Here is a 20,073-nt window from a genome sequence, read left to right as displayed (position 1 = left end):
TTTTTTGGGGGGGGGGTGTTCCCCCCCCACACACACACTATGTGAACTTACACCTTATTTGTCTGCAGCAAAATTCTATTGATTACCCACTTTAGGCCTGAGCAGGATTTTGCTATTTTTCTGCAGTTGGAAACATTTTTCCAAAAGTAAAATTTCATCAGATTAACAAAAGTTGTTACTTTGCCTTTTTCCTCTCTTTAGCTTTCTTTTGTTCTTCTTTTCTTTTTTCTTTCTGACTTCTGTACTTGGAGTTACTGGAAATCTCACTGACCCATTTTATGTGTTCAGACTAATTTTGCAGATTCAAGAGGTTTGGATTAGTTCAGATAACATTGGATGCATATCCAAATCTACCCTTCTGAAGCTCATCAGTTGCTAGACACAGGGCGGATGAGATCAATTAAGCATCATTTTAGTATGAGACTACAGCGTGTGAGGAATGATTGTTTTGTTTCCATTTTATTAAAGGAAAATGCATGCATAGAAAAGTTGTAGTGATGTCTCAGATATGCCCTCTGCTTCTGAGGAATCTTTCTTATTAGGTGTGCCAGTGGGTGAGAAATAGAATGTCTTTATATGACACAGAGAACTCCAAGCACTTTGTGTATTTTAAATTCTCTGGCACAGATCGTTCCCTCACACAGATTAAATTCAAGTTCTTCATCTCTAGAAAATACACCCCAGTGGCTTGTTTTGTTACTTTTTAATTATGCTACTGAATTCACCCTACCTTCCACCTCAGCACAGTTTTGGAAAAGGTGACCTTTTCACCTTTGTGATCAACTGCTCCAATCCATATGTCTTTACTGTTTTTGCTCTGGCTTTCAACTGTGTCATGGTAGTGCACACATCTGTGGAAAATGATTCAATATATATAATTTATCTGTAAAAATGCATACTTTGTTTCTTATTTGTAGAATGTCCTTGATCACAGTGACTTTTTTTCCATATTTGTTCGTTATTTGCATGTATTCAATGAGTGCTTTATTTGAACACATTCATGGATTCTATGAAAAAGTGTGACTACTTTTGTTTGGTATGCAGTTTCTAACTAGCTAAAATAAATATATCTAGAGTTCTGGGTGCCCTTAACATATGTTTAGAAGCAAAATAAAATGATATGACCAGTCAAAGCAGCACCATTTCTCTTCCCTTCATAATAATCAGTAGAAACATAAATTTAAACTGCTACCCACACCATACTTCCTTTAACTGCCTCAGTCCTCCTCCAGTGCCTATTCAAAAAGGTTGCTTTGCAGCACCCTGAGAAACGCAACTGGTTTGGGCTATTCTTGGTCCTGGGATGAAGTGCATTCCAAGGGAAAAGCACCATCACAGAGAACACTCTGCCAGCAAGCACCTTCCCCTCCCCTTTATATACACACACACACACACACTGTCTCTCTCTCTCTCTCTCTCTCTCTCTCGGGTGCCCTGCTTCTCTCAATGGTGTGAGAATGTCATGGGCAGAGAGGTGGCCTCTCATATAGGAAGGTCCCTGGCCATTAAGATCAGAGCAAATAACATTAACTCCTGCAGATCCCAGAGCATTGTCATATGATTGTGCTAAAACACTTTCCTACTCAAGCAAGCTGCCATATTGTGCATTCGGTTCAGCTTCTGAATGGATTTAGGGTACGTCATCACCTAAATCACATAGTATGGCTCCAGTGTCCTCGATGCATTATTGTAACGTCTTATATATGAGTAAGGGGCATCAGTAAATCAGTAGGATTTTGATTTGTCTTACACAGAAGGTGGGTGAACTTCAGGGATTAAATAGCAGCAGAAAATAGAATAAGGTTGGAGGCTTGTGCATAAGCTTTGGAATTGAATAGCAGGAAGTGAATTTTAGGAGTTTCAAAAGCTTTTGGGCCACGCAGGCTTTGCCTGAGGCATCATTAAAAGAAAAGAAGACTTTCCAAGGACACTTTCTCCTCCCTCTCCCACACACAATAACCCTCTTTCCTTGAAGAGATGAATTTGTTGAGATTTAGCACCCGATGCCTCTCTTTTAAAAGTTCCTTTGGCCTAGTGGAGGGAAAAATACTTGATGCTACCAATTGTGAAGTCAGAGCAGCAGACATTATCTCCTAGAAGCCTCCTTCCCTCCCCATGGGAATATTAGAATATTGAATAGTTTCTCTTTAGTTTTTACAATAGAAAAATGAGTTTAAAGTAGCTGAAAGCATCACAGACTGATGCTGAAAAGATAGCCTGGCTCTTTTGGGTAGTGTCAGCTGCTCTTCTCTTCCCAAGTGCCCCTAAAGTCCCCATTGGGTGCTTTTATTATGTCTTCCTCTGCTTGACCCCTCACCGATGCAAACTTAACACAATGAGCATAGAATCTTGAGGACCCTGCTCTGTATTGCTGAGAATTGTCGCACATCAAAAAAGACAGTTGGCTAATAAGAATGTTGCCTAGGACATTCCATAGAGTTAATACCCAACTCTGTACACTTCAGGTATCTCAATTTCTGTATCTTCTATTTGCATATCTGGATATATTCTTTAATAGGTAAGTTATTCTTATTAATATTTCTTTTCATAAACACCTAATCTAAAACTCTCTACTCTGTATAACTCCCCCATTTTTCTGCTTAACTACAACCTCAACTTCTGGCCTCAAAATCCTGGAGTCACCGGAACTTGCCTTCCTCTCTACATTCCCCTCTCTTTAAGTCTGCCTATTACCACCACTGGAGCGCAGATTTCATCCTTCCTTGACCTGCCCTCTGATGAAACACTTTCTTTTATACTTTTCATTTTAACTACTACAGGTCCCCCAATTATAACATACTAAGGTACAGATTGTGGCTGGTCTCTGTGTGGATGCACAAAGAGAGGAGGCCATGAGGGGAGTCTTCTTATAACTAGTCCCTGTACTCTCAAGACAGCAGGGACTGGTCCTTGCTAGCACCTTTCTGAGATACAAGCCACAAAACTCTTAGCTTCTGTGCCACCCTGCAAAGTCCACAGTGGTGTAACCAGGCTACTCTCTCGCTAGGCAAAGTAGAATTCTATCGTTCCCACTCATCTTTCCCAAGTAGTATAGTAAATTGCCATTCTAGCTTTCAAAAAAACCCACCACATTGCCTTACCTTTCCTCTATGACCTCATCCATCTACTTCCTTACCTGTACTCTCCACTTTTTATATTGACCTCCCCTAAATCTCCTCCTCTCACATGTCTGAAGTTGGGTGTCACTGTTTCAGTTATGCTTTCTTCTCCATGATGAACTCTCCCCATTTCCTTTTAGACATGTGGCTAAATTACATAACATAGGACCATAAGAATGGCCATATTGGGTCAGACCAAAGGTCCATCTAGCCCAGTATCCTGTTTTATGACAATGGCCAATTGTCAGGTTCCCCCAGAGGAAATGAACAGAACAGGTAATCATCAAGTGATCCATCCCGTCACCCATTCCCAGCTTCTGGCAAACAGATACTAGGGATGCCATACATGCCCATCCTGGCTAATAGCCATTGATGGACCTATTCTCCATTAATTTGTCTAATTCTTTTTTGAACCCTGTTATAGTCTTGCCTTCACAACAACCTCTGGCAAAGAGTTCCATGGGTTGACTGTGTTTTGTGTGAAGAAATGCTTCCCTCTGTTTGTTTTAAGCCTGCTGCCTATTAATTTCATTTGGTGATCCCCTAGTTCTTGTGTTATGAGCTTTGATGTAGGCAGGGGCAATTCAATTGAAATCAATGCATACTTCAGGGCTTAATTCGGCCAAAATCTCCTTTCTACTTTTAAAACCTCTCCTTGAAATGTATATTTTTGTTTTAGAAAACTTTTTTTCTTTTTTGGTGTTACACATGAGGGATACTATAGAAAACTGAATTATTGTATTGAGTGAAGTACACACACGAGAGATAAATTCAATATTTTCTTTTCATTTCTGTTTCTTTTTCAATTCAAAAATTCATTTGTAAAGGTATAAATATCAGGGTTAGGATTTTTTTGTTTGTTAGAGCTTTGCTGAATTGTAGAATAGGAATTTGAATACCAAAATTGCAAGTTGGAGATCATTGTCAAACTACCAAAAGAGAAACTGATTTTCAGCATTTAACTTTCTTTTAAAAAGGCAGTAGAATATTTGTATTATGTCCTGAGTCACTTTTTCTCACCTCAGTAAATGAATCTCATTCTTACTGAAGCCATTAGGAGCAGAACAAATATGAAAAAACTAAATAATAGATTCTGCATATACCTTGTCACCTTATATACCTAGTCATTCAAACCCAGAGAACATGTATGACAATGCTAATAACATTGACTATGCTTTTGTGATATTTAGATTCAACAACATTTTTATTAACTTTATTATTTTAAATCTAAATAATACAACTGTCTAATGCTAGTTTGTGCTACAGATTAAATTAATATATATAAGAAAACTGGTCTGAATACGCAAGCTAATTGTTGCTGATTCTTCTGCTAAATTCCTTGGATGCAGAGTTTTGGAATATGTAAATTTTTCTGAGTTCGTTAATGGCATCTGTTTTCTCAGAATATTCCTGAGGCAAATGTTATGGTGCCTGTGGGTTTATTTTAAGGTTAGGCTATTGACAAAATATCTGGTCTTTCCAGATGTCATTTTCCTTAGATTCACCTTTGAGTTTGAATCTTTTGCACATACTGATTCGTTGTAAAAATAGATCTTATGGGGCTATCAGAGACAGTTCTATGGAGAGAAAGAAGGAATAATTTTTCCATGATTTTACACATTTTTCAGAATTTATATTCACGGGATGTACAGTTTCCACCTATTATGGATATGCGAGTTATTCACACATCTACAGCAGTCATCTTTGTGACTATATTCTAAAAAAATACAGTGTAAGCTTATCTTTTCCTTTAGTATTCACTGTATTTTCCATATAACCCTCCTGTACCATTTTGAAGGTTGGAGACAGTAGACTTGTTTTTAAATATGTAACTACTCCCCCCCCCCGAGTAAAAAAGAATGTACAGTACTGTCATGGGCTGCCTGGCCCTCCACAGGGAGTTGGACCCAGTCTTGCCTGTGATCTAGCAGCTAAACCCCAGCTGATTCTGATCTGGTCTCAGTTACAGTTAGTGATCCCAGCTCTGGAGGGGTTATGGAGAACTACACGGACAGAAAAGAATTACACAAGACACAAGAGCTAGGAGGTAGGGAATTCCCTCTCTCTGGGAAGAGCCAGCTGAAGGCAGACTGGAGTGGGTCTCAGTGCATCAGCATTCCAAGGGATGGCAAGGATCTGTGAGTACGTAGGGAGAAGCCTGTGAGGCCTTGGAACCATAAGAGGGCCTATTAAAGATAAGCTAGTGGGAAATAACAGACTGAGCCTGAAAGTAGAAAGTAGCTCCGGAAAACAGCAGCACATCTAAAGGAGCTGACTTTACTGCTTAACACAAGGTCTCTGGGCTGGAACCCAGAGAAAAGGGTGATCCTGGGGTCCCCTACCAGCCACAATGAAGGGGCATACAATTCCCAACACCAGGATTACTGAGTCCAGGGTAGGGCTGAGGAATGAGGCCAGGAGATGAGTTGAGACATAGCCCGAGAGGGGTAAAAGGAGCTCTGGCTAGGATGTTCAGACTTTCGTTACTCCAGAAGGAGACCAGACTAATTGTGACATAACCCGAGGGCTAAGTCCTGGACAGAAAAAGGCCATCACAGGGCCAAACAGGTTGATCAACATGGAGGCAAATACCCCTGCAATTTCCTGCTCCAACACCAAAGGGTGCTATGGCAGTGAGTGTAATTGCTTACAAATACACAGCTTGTTAGTTTCATTTGCAAAACTATACAATGCACTGAATTTAAAATACTACCATTTAAGATCTAGTGGAGGAACATCTGGCTAGTAATTTATTTTTCTATAATATACTTCAGGATCTCTTCCTAACTTTTTTAGCACACAGAAGCTGAAGTAAGTGGAATAGGGAAAGGAGACTTCCTTCTTCTGTGGTACCCCACCCCATGCTTAGATACTTATAGAAATTGACGGCCATTCCTACACACAAGCTCCGTGGTGATTCAGCTTTCTAGAAATGTGGATTCTAGGGAACAGAGACAAAAAACAGCTGCTTTCAGACCCCATAGAATTAAGAGTGCTTCAAGGAGTATTAATGCAATCTGGGTCCCTCCATAGATGTTGGAGAATCTCTTCACAGGTGTATACTATATTGCCAGGGAGGGTGGGAGACCAGCAGGACAGTATACTGGTGCTGGGGAGCAATGTGAAGGCTTCCAAGAAATGAGGACACTCATTTGACATCAATGGGAGTTCCATGTGTGGTATGGAGGCAGAATGTCCCATAGAGTGAAACACCAATCATATGACCAGAATTTCGCTTTAGAAAGTAGAGCCCATTCTTGTTCATAGAATATCAGGGTTGGAAGGGACCTCGGGATGTCATCTGTTCCAACTGCTGCTCAAAGCAGGACCCATCCTAACATAAATAAAATAGTTTTTTTTAAATAAGCCACTAAACATTTTTGCCATGGATCCGTAAATGGCCCCCCTCAAGGACAGAGCTCACAACCCTGTGTTTAGCAGGCCAATGCTCAAACCACTGTGCTAGCTCTTCCTTCTGCTATGTATTTTTAAGACATTTTAAAAATAAAAGATGTGCCATTGAACTCACATCCACACGCTTAGCTATATTAAATGTGTTATTTTAAGAGTTTTTGCAGAAAACCCCTTCTTCATTTCAGATCCTGGCAAATAGAGCCTCTGACTTTCCTTTAGGTATTAATATATCTTTAGGAAAACAAGTTCTCAGTGATGCCATATCCTGCCCTGATCAAAATTAAATGTAAATGAATTCATAAAGCAACTGCTGTTTAAAAATAGGAACTGCTACATTTGGCTGTGGCTTTTAATAGCACCTCAACATCTGCAGCTGGGCCTCTCCACTTTCTATTTAAAAATAAACATTAAAGCACTGAAATGCATTCAAGTTAAACTTTTAAATACAAATTAAAATTCAGAAGCTGCTGGAGCACAGTTGGCACCATAGTAAAAGCTTCACTTGGACTGATGCTGGGAAATGGTCCTAAAGCAGAAGGGTCCTAGGCCAGAATAGTATGTAAAAAACACTTCACACTTAGCTATTCTGTACCCTGAAGCCATCTGTGTATTTGTATTCAAATAAGCTAAAATGCATAGAAATTCAGCATAGGTCATAGCTAAAGAGAAGGGAATATAGCTACATTAAGCCTGAGTCGTGTATTGGTGTGAAATAATGCCCATCAAAGGGGCTATTGTGTGTTCATGAGCATTATGTAGAAGTGAGAGTGAGCAAAAGAGCCATGAAGCTCTGCTTCCTTACAGATATACAACTATATCAGTGTTTTTACTTCAGAACTTTAAGAGGTGACCGAATCAAAGTGTGGTGTTTTGATTGTTGTTTGTTTTGGGTGGTTTTTTTGTCTGTATTTTGGTTTTAATAGCATTCACAGTATGGACAGCTTGAGCCTCACAGCTCAGAACTGAACTTTAGCCAGGGTATTCAGATACATGACTAAATTTTATATTTGTCTAAAGTTGTAACTACTTCATCACAGTAAGTCACACAAAGAATAATTCTGAGAACCCAGACCTTGGGTGAACCCCATATCTATCCCTAGGTAGTTTTGTTAGTTCTTTTAGCCAAATCCATTGGATACAGGGGTGCTGGAACAATTTACATAGTGAGGGTGTTGAATGCCATTGAACCAAACTGTAACCCTGTATATGATGGAAACTACTTCAAGCCAGGGAGTGAGGCAGCACCCCAGAAGCCCTAGTTCCAACATCTATGAGTGGATGGGATGATTGGCTAATGTAATATACCACATTAATTGATCTTATGCAAGTAACCCTTCATAATTAAATGGAGTTAAGAAAAATTCTCTTACACAGCATACAAGACATGAAACATACATAAAATAGTTTTTTTAACAAGCCACTAACCATTTATTGTAACATTTGTGTAGACTTCTATTTCAGTGCTTGTATTAGGAGTGAAAACTACATAAACACACTTACCTGATTTGCATGCAAGTCCTCATTACTGCATGCAAATGTCGGTTCTGCACATATATTTCTGCACATGGTAAGTTGAGAGGCTATTTTTCAAAATGTGGCTTTACATGGCTGAAAGTCAAAACTGTGATCTTTGATGTATGTATCAAATTGAAAATATATACAGCATTGTAATATATTGTATTTGTCTATCACATATATGGAGGTGATATCCATGTGATCAGTTGCAGAGCTAAGTAATAACAACTTGTGTTTGTCATTTACTTTTGACCACCTACCTGAATTCTGCCCACTGAACCCCTTCTGGAGCTTATTCCAACATTCCAAACCTCTGAACATCTTCAAGCAGCTGCTAGTCTTTTTTGGTTTGTTTGTTTTAATCAGCCCTCCACACATCCAGCATATTTTATTCTTTCCCCTTGAAATGTGTAATTTTCCTTAAATATAAATAGCCTGAGATCTAGGCTGCAAGCTTACACCACTGGAAAAATGGAGAAACAGGTGCTGCATGTTCTGAAATATTGGAATTTAAATTTTATGTATAAAGGCTCTTAGGTGACTCTTGGAAGTTTTGTTTTATTTTTTTTTCCCTCTCCTTCATACTCGTGAACAGCTGCATTCAATGGAATTAAGCAAGCTACAAGGCTCTACAGGCAGAGGGATAAAAAAAAGTAGTCCCAATACATAAAAAGTTTTAAAGCTCTTAGAAACAACTAAGATATTTCCCTGCCCCCATAAATTGTGATAGAAACAGAGTGCATGATGGCGTGGTGTGATATAAGAACTTCTGCTGGGATTCTCAAAAGAGCCTAAAAGAGTTAGGTGGCCATTCCCTTTGAATATCCTTTGTAAATCCCAGCTTTACATTTCCATCCCAAACTCATGCTAGTAAAACCTTTTCACAGATTCATAAATCTGAGTCAACCATTATGATCATCCAGTGGCTTCCTGTATAACACAAACATAGAATTTCACCTAATAATTTTATAGCACACAATGTATTCTAATGATTGAGACAATGTTCATATGACCATTAATTTACCTATGGTGTATATTGTTTGAAATGATTTTTCTCCTTCTTTAAGACCCAAACCAATAAAAGGAGCATAAACTCCAGCAAGTCAAGTGTAAAAATATAATTAGGCAAGCCAAAGAAGAATTTGAAGAGCAACTGGCAGAATACAAAAAAACCCAGCATTTTTTTAAGTATATCGGAAGCAGGAAGCCTGCCAAATAATCATTGGGGTCACTGGACAATTGTCTTGCTAAAGGAGTATTCAAGGAAAACAAGGTCATTGCCAAGAAGCTAAATTAATTCTTTGCATCAGTCTTCACTGCACAGGATGTGAGGGAAATTCCCACACCTGAACCATCCTTCTTAGATGAGAAATCTGAGGAACTGTCCCAGATTTAAGTGTCAGTAGAGGACATTTTGGAACAAATTGATAAACTAAACAGTAATATTACCAGGACTGGATGGTATTCACCCAAGAGTTCTGAAGGAACTCAAATATGAAATTACAGAACTACTAACTGCGGTATGTAATCTATCGCTTATCAGCCTCTATACCAGATGACTGGAGGATAGCTAATGTAATGCTGCTTTGACTTGCTTACTACAAATTAGTTGAAACTATAGTAAAGAACATAATTATCAGATGATAGGGAGCTTCGGTCGGCCTTGTCTCCCTCTGGGGCAGTGGGGAGCTAGACTGCTTCACTACTTGTGTCAGGTGTGTTGGGGAATTAGCTTAGCTGTGCAGCAAACAGTCATTAGCTCAGGCTCTCTGGCAGGAGGAGAGCAAACAGTTCAATAAGAGCAAGCCCAGACCCTGAGTCAGGGTGGGGCAACAGTCAGTAGCTCAGGCCCTCAGGCAGGGGCTGAGCAAACAGGTTCAACAGCAAATCCCCAGGATCCTGGCTCTGAGCGATCGGGGAGACTGCCATATGTGAGGTGGATGGCAGGGGGGACACAGGCCCACACACTTCACTGCGTCCCAGCCTGGGGCTCTAGCAGTGGCAGAAGACCCGCTGCTGCATCAGTGGGGATCCTGACCACAACACACTGACATTGGGTCTGGCAGTGTTGCAGCCAGACTCAGGTTGACTGCCCCCAGGCTACTTCCTACCTCCCCCTCTAGAGGTACCTGGGTCCGGACAGTGTCCTCCATGGGGTCACACACCACGTGCTCTTCAGGGTAGCTGGTGAGCAGTTGGTTTGGCAGCTCCTCGGGGTAACTGACAAATGGTAGGCCTGGCAGTTCCTCAGGGTACTGGGCAAGTGGTAGGCTTGGTAGCATCTCTGGGCTCAGGCTAGCATCAGGATTGGCTGGTCTGGCCAGTCTTTGGTTCGGCCACTGATCGCTGTGGTCTCCCCACTGGGAGCTACACCACAGGCATCTGGTCTCTCCAGTGGCTGAGCTTCAAGTGAGCTCTGGGCTTTTATACTTCCTGTCCTGTGCCTTGATCTCTGAGGGGTGGGCACAGGATTTGCTGGCTTCGCCCACTTTGGTGTCCAGGGAGGCTCACTACACAGACACATAGATGAACACAAAATGTTGAGGAAGAGTCAACATGATTTTTTATAAAGGGGAAACCGTGCCTCACTAATCTATCAGAATTCTTTAAGGGAGTCAAAAAGCATATGGACAAGGATAAGCCAGTGGATATAGTGTACGTGCCCTTTCAGAAAGCTTTCAACATTCCCACAGCAAAGGCTCTTAAGCAAAATAAGCAGTCATGGTATAAGAGGGAAGGTCCAATCAAGGATCAGAAACTTGTTAAAAGATAGGAAATAAAGAATAAATTATAGTTTTCATAGTGGTGAGAGGTTAATAGCAAGGTCTCCCAAGGATCTGTACTGGGACCAGTGCTGTTGAAAGTGAGGTAGTAAAATTAATCAGCCTTATGTTTAAAATGTAAGTCAACCTGTGGAATTTATTGCTAGGGGATGTTGTGAAGGCCAAAAATGGAACTGGTTTTAAAAAAGAGCTAGATAAGTTCATGGAGGACAGGTTCACCAATGGCTATTAGTCAAGATGGTCAGGAACACAACCTCAAGCTCTGGGTGTCCTTAAACCTCTGAATGCCAATCATTGTCCTGTTCTATTCATTCCCTCTGAAGCATCTGATACCAGGCACTGTCAAAAGATAGGATACTGGACTAGATGTTCCATTGTCTTATGTTCTTCATATGCCTTATAAATATATCAGCTATTGTTGTTTACAGTGTAGTTGTAGCTGTGTTGGTCCCAGGATATGAGAGAGACAAGGTGAGTGAGGTAACATTTTTTTATTGAACTAACTTCTGTTGGTGAAAAGAGACAAACTGTAGACCCGAAGAAGACCTCTGTGTAGTGAAAAAAAATGTCTCTGTCATCAACAGAAGTTGTTCCAATAAAAGTATTACATCACCATCTTATCTCTCTAAATATATCAGCATCAGTTACTGATTAATAATATTTGTTAAGTTTCTTGTAAACTTGACTATCTGTTGTTGATTTAGCTACTGATTTTCTTGTTCCTGGGACCAGAGTTGTATACACCAATAGCTCTGTCACTGACAATACTAATGTTAGTGACAATTTAGTCTGAAATCAGAGGATGTTGTTTTCTGTACATAATGAATAAAAACATTTTAGGCTCAAACAATACAAATATTTTTTCCACTGCACAGAATAATAAAAAGAGTAACAAGCTATTTTGATCTCTACTTGACAATGGAATTCCCAGAACACCAGTATATTAGCCATTTCCCCCAGAGTTAAGTAACCACCACTTAATAAACGTTCAAAAAAATTTCAAATAGAATGCCAGACCTCAAAGAGCACACCAGGACATAGGAAGGAATAGAACAGGAAGAAGCAGAGTACCAACTTTAAAGTTGGATGAAACCTGGGAAAGTTTTACAGCTGGGACGTGGAGTTGTGGTAAGGCCATCATAAGGCTTGACAAGTAGTAGGAAGGAGTTGGGGCTTAATCTGTAATGAAAGAGGTGCTGGAGTTCAAGCAATTTTTTTCATAACTGATGCGGCAAGCCCAGAGGTGCTGGAGCGATGAACTGCCAAACCTGGAGGTGCCAGGGCTCAGCCTCGGCACAAATTAAATACTGGAAGGACTCAGTTGTATTATCCTGCAGTGGGAGGGTGTGGCTGGTAGGGTGAGTTAAGGTCTTGCTTGTTGGAGAGGAAGGGGGGAATAAGGTCGTGTTTACAGTTCCTGCATTTTAAGTAAATGTAAACAAAAAATACATTAAATCTAAAATAGTGAGTTTTACACTAGTGGACCTTTTAAAATGACTGAATTACATGACTCCCTTCATCAAGAAGCCAGCAACTGGCTCCTGACTGTGCAATGCTAGCACTGTCTCCTGTGTACTCACTGATATGTTATATAAAACTCCGCCCACTGGCAGATGGGGATCTTTCTTCCTCCTTCCTCTCCTGGTAACAAGATGGAAAAAACATTTACTCTTTGAAGGATCATTCTCCTTTCGGCTACATATGCTGACAATAAGATTAGTCATCCAGAAAAGCCTTCAGCTCCAGCACTTTTTGCAAGGCAGATATTTTTTTATCATTAATTATGGCTATTTATTGTAACTGTTCAATCCAGTTTTGGTATTAGTTCACTGCATACTAACCCATACTAATTCACATTTTTCTCTTCATTTCCTTCTCTCTTATCATTTCACAAGACAAACAATCTTACTAAACTGGGACATGAGCTATGCTATTGTGGGTTTGTCTGATATAAGAGTAGTTCCTTGATAAATTTGCCTGGTTGTTACAGCCAAAAATGTAGTTTCGCTAGGGGGAAAAATCATGTCCATTCCATTCTGGGATTAAACCAACAGGAAGCTAAGTAGTTTTTGAAAAACCAAGTTTAAAAAATTATGGCTCACAGCTGTGTTATATGACTTGCAGATAAAATTGACTTTTGTACTGAGAAAAATAGAAGATGCGGTCAGAGCCTGAGTGCTTTCAAGAGGTGGTCAGTAAAACGCTAATTATACAGGCAGATTAAAGAGCATGTAAAACAGAAGTGCTGAAAGCATTATATTGTAACATATTTAAATACCTATAAATTAGGCTAAAGACACAGTTCTCTCATTAATATTTTTTTAAAAACGGACAATAAAAATGACTCCCTCAATTTCAGTAATTATGGAGAGCTGGGTTGTCATATAAAGCTGGACAAGAAGTATGGTTTTTCACTTTGGAGGCATCTGAAATCCTTTTCCTTATCATTACATATCTTGAATGGGCATCTTCTCCCTCTCTTCTCCTGTCTTCCGAAGTGCTAACAGGAAGAACAGTGCATCTAGGTTGAGAGGTAAAAGGAGGTTAGAGCCTCAAATCACCCACAACGATGGGCCTGGGAAATAATCTTCTCCCACTGCAGCTGGTTATGTAACTCAGCATGTGCAGGTGAAGAACTTTCAGGGGTGAAAGTAATATTAAATTCTTACCTGTACGGGTTCGGGCTACGGGCCCATGGAAGGGTCAGGGCCTCAGGCAGAAGGAGCCTGGCCCCAGGCAGAAGAGGCGGGCCTGAGAGTGGTCAGCCTCCCCCAGCCAGCCCATCTGTGTTGACTGGGTCATGCTGTCTGGGGCTCCAGCAGCGATTTAAAACGGCCCGGGGCTCTGGCCACTGCTGCAGTAGCAGCGGCAGCAGCCAGGATCCCTGGGGCCCTTTAAATCGACGGCCCCGGGATAGCTGCCCCCTTTGCCCTTCCCATGTCAGCGGCCCCAGGGGGGAAGGGGCAATGATGATAAAGCGCTGCCGCGGCAGCACTTTAACATTGGCTGCATACGGGCCGGTATCGGCTTCTTACCGGCACACCGTACTGGCCTGTACTGGCCCACTTTCACCCCTGAGAACTTTATTCATTAATAAAGCTAATTCACTAAGGAACTGCCAGGATTTCCTTTGCAATAGAAGAAATACTACATATTCCAGAAGCATTTCTAAAGCACTTCTCCCATTATCATTTACTGAAGGCTTTCTACCTTTCAATGTGTGGTTGAGTTCTCTTTTGTTCTGTTTTTTCAATAGATTCTAAGGTCACAAGGAACCACTGTGATCATCTAGTCTGATCTCCTCCATTACACAGGCCATAGAACTTCCCTGAAATAATTCCTGCTGAACTAAAGAACGTTTTCTTTTCTTTTTTTTAAATCCAATTTTGATTTAAAAATTGCCAGTGATAGAGAATTTACCACAACAATTGGTACTTTGTTCCAATGATTAATTATCTTCACTGTTAAAAATGTACATGTTGTTATTTTACAGTCTGAATTTGTCTAGCTTCAGCTATCATCCACTAGATCATGTTATACCTTTGTCTGCTAGACTGAAGAGTCTGTTATCAATTATTTGTTCCCCATGTGAGGATTTATAACCTGTGATCAGAACACCTTTCACTCTGCCTTTGATAAGTTAAATTGATTGAGCTGCTTGTGCATATCACTATAAAACATCTTTTCCAATACTTTAATCATTCTAGTGGCTCTTTTCTGAACCCTCTACAGTTTATCAACATCCTTATTCTTTGTGGAATGCTTGTGTGGGGGAAGAGGTGAGCCTTGCTGAATGACCTGAAAATAAGTTGGACTCTTGGTTTCCATTGACAGAGTATTCTAGACTCTTGAATCTGATCCTCTGAATCCTCTTTTATACCTTTGGCTCTTTTAAATGTGAACTTGGGCTATATTAGTTACTGTACCAGGTAATTGTATTTGTCCTGAAAGGTCTGGAGATGAGAAGGGAAAGGATGTGCTGGAAAGGAAGGACATTGGTCAAAATGATCTACCAGTAGTACACCTTTAACAGCTCCAGTTTCTATGACTATAAAAGTAAAAATGATGCCATAAAAAACAGTCCCAGTTAGTGACAGTGCATACTTCTAAATGTTGTTTTTCCCCTTTATAAACTATATAAAGTACTATATAGTAAATGCATTTTTTTTTATTTTCAGTAAAACTCACTGGTATTTTTATATCCCAAATGCCTGATTTATTTTTTAATTAAAACTATGGCTTGTGACTGAGTGTGGGTATATTGATTTTGAATATAGCAATTGTATTGGTAGATGGCTATTTAAACAAGAAATCAATAAAAGTCTTTGCCTCAGGTAAAGACCTACCAATTTGATTGCCTTTTGTTTATGCAGTAGAATATTTAAAGTAATCTGTGTTCTTTAATTAATAATAGATTGGACTATTTTCAAGATTATTTTCTCATTTTGTTGTTAGGGTTTTTTTGGAAGAAATATCTGTTTAATCTTATCTACAATCTCTTTTTTTAAACAGTGATTGTTTTCATCTTTATTAAATTAAAGTGAAAGCTTATCTGATGTGCAACAGTTAGGAAACTCCTCCATGGATCTGGAAATGGAGAGTTTTGATTTAAATAGTTGCATCTGGAGAAGTTTAACAGTTTAGTTGATCTTGTCTTAGGCAATATGACTATGGTTTGGATTAAAGACAAAAGTACGATACTCCCTTATCCATACATTTATACAAATAAGTTTAAAAAGACTGTATTTACTCTTTTAAATGTCATAATGTTTTTAGCTGTCTTGTGAAATAAAGATTGATGGAATCTAACTTTGTACATGATACAGCTGATGGAGAGACAATCTTAGTGGTGCTTCTTGGTAATAAGCAAATAGACTCTTTGCTACCTGATTCCCTACTTCTGGCCTGACATTCGTCTTCTCACTATAATGGTAGCTTTAGAAATACTGTTTCTAGATGGCAGCTAATAACAAAATAATGGCAACCATGAAAAGACAGCATTTGCCAATCATCAACACAAAGTAGTTAACAGACTAAAGTCATTTTATGCCCTATATATTAAATAGTGTGATCTCACAGATACTGTTGTATAGTAACACTGACAAATGCTGACCTTCTAATGTTCACCAGTATAATTTAAAAAAAAGATTGATTTTTTTTTTAAATTTGCATTCTTTTTTTATCTAAAACACTTTACAAACTGATGCATATCTTGTTCCTGCCCAGTGCTATTTTCCATAAGGGCTGGCATTTATGTCATATATTGAGTTCCCTTTCAATAATAGGATCATGCCAATAGCTGGTCTTACAAATTTCCCTTTGACAGTCCTAGTAACTACCCTCATAGTCACAGAAGCATTTAGACCAGGGATCGGCAACCTTTGGCATGCAGCTCTCCAGAGTAAGCACCCTGGCGGACCGGGCTAGTTTGTTTACCTGCCACGTCCACAGGTTCAGCTGCTCGTGGCTCCCACTGGCTGTGGTTTGCCATCCCAGGCCAATACGGGCAGTGGGAAGCGGCGGCCAGTACATCCCTTGGCCTGCGCCACTTCCCACAGCCCCCATTGGCCTGGAGTGGCGAACTGCAGCCAGTGGGAGCCGCGATCAGCTGAACCTGTGGAGGCAGCAGGTAAACAAACTGGCCCGGCCCGCCAAGGGGCTTTCTCTGGAGAGTTGCATGCAAAAAGTTGACGATCCCTGATTTAGAGTTACATGGATATGAAAAACACCTGTAATAACCCCGGAAATACATAACTCCTATTTGAGGTTGTCCAGTTTTCTTTTGTAACATAGTTAATACTCACCCAACCGAGAGAATAATTTTATTTGTAAGTTCGGTCATAATGGGCATGGAAGTCTCCTTTATCTAATTTTATCCTTAAGGAAGGTATGGTCCAAGTGATTGCTAGCGATGTTAAAAGTCTCACAATGTGGGGAGGAGATGAGGAGGTACTCTACAGTACTCAGAACAAGAATAAAATGTCATGTTTGAATGTTTCTCTGTCATCACTGTAAAGTGTAGATGGCTGATTTCTTTAGAGGCAAGACTTCCTATAGACAGGGTTCTTAGTGAGGGACAAACCTAATTATGAGAGACTTCTCCCAAATTTTTGCATTTTACCCTAGATGATAGCGATGGTGGTTTAAGCATGGTGTTAAAAAAAGGATATTTATCCATTCTTACTGATCACTCTGTTGCCTGGAATTTGATATTGTGGGGTACATTAATCAAAAATATATTATAACTCCGCCCCCCAATTTTACTAATTTGGCAACCCTAATTTATCTGTTTCCTAGATATGAACACATTTCCTTGTTCCCTCTTTTCCATGACTTTGAGAAAGTTCACGTTGGATTAAGATCTAGATCTAAACTTCTTATCACATCACCCACACATGCAACCCCCTGTGGTTGTTTAAGAATTTGTGAAGCGTAATATTATCATAGCATATATTATTGATAACAGAAGCAGTGTCTAGATGGGACACTTAATTCTCCATCCTACATTTAGGTTTAATTGTATATTTTCACCTTGTAACATTTTTTGTGTGCTCCTGGTCTTTAGAAAAGAGATGAATCCTGAGATTTGAGTATGAGGAGGGTTGGAAACTACCTGATATCCTTTGGGAGGGTGTATCAGAGCTTTGGACTTTGCTTTTGTCAAAATACTGAAAAATGAAATTAAACACATTGTGTCTGACTTGAAATGTTTTTGACTTTTTGATTCAGCTCCCTCTCCCCCATCCCCAAAAAAAGGGGTTTTGGTTCAACCTCAAATGAAACTTTTTTTTTTTTCAGAATTGCCATAGAACTGAAAAATACATTATTCACCCACCCATCTCTAGATCAAATTGGCTTGAAAACTGGAGACAGAAGAAAGTGTGTGGGGGGGTTGTTTGTTTGGGATTTTTTTGTTTTTTTTTAACTCCTGCCACTTGAGTGTCCATGATGAACAAGGAATGCAATATAACCCCAAGATGGGCATTATCTTAACTGTTGAATGATGGATACACTCAGTAGAGGATGAGGTAGTGGTGGTCACCATTTCACATAGTGTTTTCCTCTTCTGTCTTGCATCATTTGTGTTTTCACTTGGTTCTGTTTCTTCATTCGCTGAAGTATCTGAGAAAAGGTTGTCTACATAGAGCTTTCTCCAGGCACTGCTACCCAAGTGTAGCAGACTGAGATTATGGTCAGAGTGACCCCTAAACCTCAGACAGAGCTGATGCAAATCACCAGCCCTCTAGTGTTACTACAATGACATCCCAGCATGTCATTTCAAGATATCCCTCAATGGTTGCAGATAGGTGTTTAAATAAGAACAGTGAAAGGACTGAGCACTGTGTTACTCCACATGTTACAACTCTAGTGAAACTCTATAATAAACACAATAGGAACACTCACTCTTGGGGGTGGCTTGATTGGTTCTGATTCTGAACCTTCCATCAGTCTTATGTCTGTTTTTCAGTTTTTAACAAATAGTGTAAATAACTGTCACAAGGAACATGATTTTCATATAGGATAAGAGTGAACAGTGGGATATAAAAGCACACTTAATCTGCATACATTTATTACAGATGTGCGTGAAAAACTAATAATTGTACATGAAAATGACCAAGGAAATTTGCATGTACAATTATGCCATTTAAATGTTTAATTGTAGCAACTCAGTATGCAAATTAGGTTTGCAGTTTTGCCCTGAATTGCACATCTAAATTATAAAAATCAGACCTTAAATGTCTAAGCATAGATAAAATATCTAGTATTAGAGTATTCACAATTATTTTCTTAAAACTTTATTTTCACAGACATCCTAGCCAGGAAATTCATAATCCCTGAAAGTGAACAAAAAAAAACAAACACAAACTAAACCATTTCATGTCAAAATATTGACATTTTTAGAAAATTGCTTCTTGCAATATTCAGACAGCTGTACTACTTAGACAACTAGCACAGACTGTTAAGCAAGTAATATAAAAATGTAGGGTGAAATCAGGGCTCCATTAGAGTCAATGGCAAAATTCCCACTGATGTCGCAAGGGTGAGGATTTTACCCATAATACACAGAGTTTCCTATCACTGATGTATTTCTGTATTTCTAAGACATTTTGTAGCTTGGTAATTATCAATAGATGTATGTATGAATACATAATTAATTTTCTAATATACACAAATGCCACTTTCTGGGAACCAAATATTTGCCCACATGATTTTTCAATATCTCTCCTTTTATAAAATATATTTCTCATCAATCCAATAGGGATAGCAACTTGAACTGGGCAAAATATTTTGGAAAAAATCATTTATTTGTCAAAAAATTGAGTTTTGGTCAACCTGAAACTAGTCATGAATTTGACACACATTCTTTTGGCCTTTTACAAACGGCAGGACAAGGTAGTGGTGCTGCTGCTGCCACCACCCTTGCTTATAACCTTTATCCAGTGCTTAGGGCACCCATGAGGGAAATGGGAGACCCGGGGTGAAATCCTTGCTCTGGAATGGACTTTTTCAGTTCACCAGAAATTTTGAAAATGTCATAATCCATTTGATCTGCACAGATTTTTTTCAGAATGCCATCAAACCAACAATCAGTTTTGTCTACCTCTCATAGCTATCAGAAATTCCCTTCAGTGTTCCTACCTAAAAGGAATAGAATGCTTCTCAGAATGAAATATGTTTTCCTACATTGTCACAGAGTATTGTTGAGGAAAAGAAAAACATATCAAATACAGATAACATGGAAGCCCTGTTGAAACTTGCTGACATGGTTTTACGAGCATTCAGAACATAAGAACATAAGAATGGCCATACTGGGTCAGACCAAAGGTCCATCTAGCCAAGTATCTGTCTACCAACGGTGGCCAATGCCAGGTACTCCAGAGGGAGTGAATCTAACAGGCAATGATCAAGTGATCTCTCTCCTGCCATCTATCTCCATCCTTTGACAAACAGAAGCTAGGGACACCATTCCTTACCCATCCAGGCTAATAGCCATTTATGGACTTAATCACCATGAATTTATCCAGTTCTCTTTTAAACGCTGTTATAGTCCTAGCTTTCACAACCTCGTCAGGTAAGGAATTCCACAAGTTGACTGTCTGCTGTGTGAAGAAGAAATTTCTTTTATTTGTTTTAAACCTGCTGCCCATTAATTTCATTTGGTGACCCCTAGTTCTTGTATTATGGGAATAAGTAAATAACTTTTCCTTATCCACTTTCTCCACATCACTCATGATTTTATA

This window comes from Chelonoidis abingdonii, chromosome 2 (assembly GCF_003597395.2).
Source record: "Chelonoidis abingdonii isolate Lonesome George chromosome 2, CheloAbing_2.0, whole genome shotgun sequence".
NCBI classification, from domain to species: Eukaryota; Metazoa; Chordata; order Testudines; family Testudinidae; genus Chelonoidis; species Chelonoidis abingdonii.
This window is presented reverse-complemented; position numbering follows the sequence as displayed.